This window comes from Phalaenopsis equestris, unplaced genomic scaffold (genome assembly GCF_001263595.1).
Source record: "Phalaenopsis equestris unplaced genomic scaffold, ASM126359v1 Scaffold000301, whole genome shotgun sequence".
Lineage (NCBI taxonomy): Eukaryota > Viridiplantae > Streptophyta > Magnoliopsida > Asparagales > Orchidaceae > Phalaenopsis > Phalaenopsis equestris.
The window spans coordinates 2,301,444-2,305,283 of NW_018164743.1; positions in this window are offsets into that span (position 1 = coordinate 2,301,444).

Sequence of the window (3,840 nt, forward strand, 5' to 3'; positions counted from 1 at the left end):
AATGACAATGAGTGCAATGACACACAATACAAGATAGCACACCAAAAAATCGTAGATGTCTTGCATACATATCACATAATTTTTATATATTTACATAAATATCATCTAAAGTTTCTTATTTATATGCATAGCATTCCGATTTTTAACATTACATGCTACTACTCAGAAAAGTGGGATACACACTTTCATGCATAAGTTTATAATGCCAAAAACGTAATATATGTAAATACACAAATTTAGAGATTAGAGATGTAAATACATAAAATTAAATTACGTTTGGATTGAACACATCAAATAATGAAAACTTAGAATCATTGGAAGCCCAATCTGTCGGGTAAATAAAACTTTGTATATAAAATGTACAAATCTCTCTACATTGATTGAGTCATGTTGAATATGTCTCGTTCCAATTATTTTTTAAATATCTACCTTTTGCAAATATGCCCAAAATTGATTGGCAATCGACCTCATCATTTGTCTCAATGCAATTGATATATTCATACAAAAGCTATAAGTTTTTTGTATCCTTGCAGCAAGACTGGTAATCTAGTCATCCATTAATAGTTTAATATAATTACAAAAATTCTCGTGGTTGAAAACGTAAATGGATGCCTCATTCGAAGTCATTCTAAATATTTATCTTTTTACCTTTTATTCTTTTAATTTTTTTTTTTATTTTGGTTATACATTTATCATGATATCATAAGTTAAAATACATTTAATTGGTTTTAAAAATACTTAAAACATCTAAAGATTGTTGGGAATACATTAAAAAAAGTTGATTTAAATTAAAAAATAAAAATACATAAAAAATGCTAAGGAAATATATTTAAAAAATTAGAAATTAAATAAAAACAAAAGTAAAAAATATCTCAAATAGGACCTAAAATTTGGAGCTGATTACTGGCTTCGAAAATAGTCTAAACGAAAGACTCAGAAATCGTCATTGACTTACATGATAAATTTGGCCACAAAACTGATATTGCATTTGAAGTTATTCAGCTGCATCTCAAGGATCCATTAAATTATAAATAAAAAATAACTTCTAATCACATTTAAGAAGCTTTCTTTCTCAAACAAAACAATTTCTTTGTGCAGCCACGTTTGCTTTAGGAAAGGTCAAGTGCAACATAAGGTAGCTATTACTGAGCCAAACACAATAAAACAATTTAAGGGTTTGGCTCATCAATTTATCATCCATCATGCTACCAAGCTAAAGGTCCTCATGTTGTAAATGTGCATTTGGCCTTTATTCGAGAAGTTGAACTAGTTACTCTAGTTTAGCTTCTAAAAGCAATGCCTCCAATTTTGCCCCATATTTTCCTTTCATACCTCATAATAATCAAAGAATATCGCTGCAGGAAGTCCATCAACACCTCTAAATAATAGTATCAATGAAAATAAGCATAGGGAATACACAATACAAGTACCAAACATCAGATCCATAACCAGAAATAACATCAGATGCACAGTCAGAAACATCATATTCATCAGTAATAGTCTGCTTGATAAAAAAAATTTCCAAACCAACCTGCTACTTCGGCAAGGAAGATGAAACCGTGGACATCCAAAGAAATAACATCAGATTCATTCGCAAAGAAGTGTAGAATGACGTAATATAAAAATAAGAAAGATTAAACCGTGAACATAAATCCAACAGAAATCCTTCAAGGACTCGATTAGCATTCTCAGAAAGATGAAACCGTAGACATCCAAAGAAACATAACAGAAATAGTATTCTCACAAACATACTTTCAGGGACTCGATTAGGGTTTTACGAAGGAGATACAAACGAGGTGGGAGAATCTCGCAGTGCGTGAGAGCTGCTTGTGAAATTAGGGCAGAGGAGCGAAGAGGGGCAGCAAGAGTCTTTCCATACAACGAATCGTGGATCGCGGGTAGGACCCCACGATCCTCTTCTAATAGTAAAATGGAAACTCCGTTTTACAAAACGCATCTGTGACGTGTTTTCCAAACGTGAGGTGGCGTTTTCAAAACGCCAAAACGCCACCACTGCAAAAACGCCCTACCAAATGCGCCCTAAGTTACAGAAGATGGAAGAAAAGAAAACACCTTTGGTAACCAGAGTTTATTTATTAAATTGACTACAAATTAGATATAAAATAAAAGGGGCATTTATACATACACCACTCAAATTCCTATGTATTTATATATCTAACACATAAAATTCAACTTTTGCATGCATACCATAGTTATGAAGGAAGAGGTGTATTTCACTTTTAAAAGTTAAAATGATGGTATTTTAATGTGATATGACAGAATTGGGTGGTATAAATGTAAAAAAGCAAAATTTAATTATTGGATGTGCAAATACATAGGAATTAGGTGGCATGGAAGTAAAAGACCTAAGAAAATTTTATTTATACATGCTTAATTTTGGTACATATTGGGAAATGAATAAATTGATTAATTTCTAATATTGTTCATAAATTTATCGCAAAATAGTCTAATTATATTATGATCAATATTAGGACATTGTTTATTTTATTGACTTTTAATAAAACTTTAAAATATAATAAAAGTTATAATTTCTTGTAATCTAGTATATTCCATTTATATATAATTATATTCTATTTATATATAATTTACACCATTTACAACACTTATTCATATACAACACATCGAAAATTTAAGGTGTTCAGAAATAGTTGTTGTATTCTAAATATGACAATCATAAACAGCGGTCACTGAAAGTTATAGTCAAATCTTTAATACAACATTATATGTTACAATCATATTTTAGATACGGCGTTAGCAAGCAATGGTGGTTGACGGCAGTAAGCGGGGAAGGTCGGTGGTGGTCAACGGTGGCTAACGGGCGATAGTCGACAATGGTTGACAGCTACAGATGCCGGAAGTCATCGTCGTTTTGTCAATCCAAAATAGGCTCTGGAGCTTCTTCTCTTCTCCTCCCACTTTAGTGAAGAAAGTAAGTTTAATTATCGCTTATGGGGGAGTAGTATTTTGGTCCTTTAGCGAATAACTCCCCCAACCACCTAATCGAACGACTTATGTTGGTCTATTAATATAAGGCTTCTTTGTTGATTTGAGTGTCATAATGACCTCACAATTGAGTGATCTTGAACCTGTTGGATTCCTCTTGTTAAGACACTCGATTTGCCTATAGATATATCAAATTTTAAGTTCATTTGATCATTCAATTAAAGATCTAAAATCTACAAATATACTTCATTAGGTTGATCCAGACTTGATTGGACTTGGATTGAATCAAATTTGGCATCATCGGTTTCTTCTTGTAAATACGCCCAATTTCACTATAAACTTATTGAAATCGGGAATTTGGATCATCTTGAATTTAAATCTGAAATGTGGATTTTGCATCAATTCTAATTTATCAAAACTAAAAAAATGAGAGAAATAAAAAAACAACTGCTGATATAAAAATAGCATTTGAGGAGTACTAATGTGATAAAGACTTCAAAGACAAATTTCAAAAAATTGTAATTACATCAATCATGCTATAATATATGATTATATAAAATTAGTACTAAATGCAAGTAAGTACAACAATAAAGAAGGGAAATGCGACAAGTAAAAAGAAAAACGAAGATTAACATACATACCATACAATCTTATGTATTTACATATTTACCATCTAAACTTCAATTTTACAAGCATTCCACCTCACTTATGCATGTATTTCACGTTTAAAACATAAAATAGTGATTTTTTTGTGAGAAGAAAGTCTTGGGTAGGGCTGTCAAGTCAAAACGGCTCGTTGTTTGCCAACAGCTCGTGTTCGACTCATTAAGAATCTCGTGTTCGGCTCGTTCGCTAAGTTAACGAGCCGAACACGAA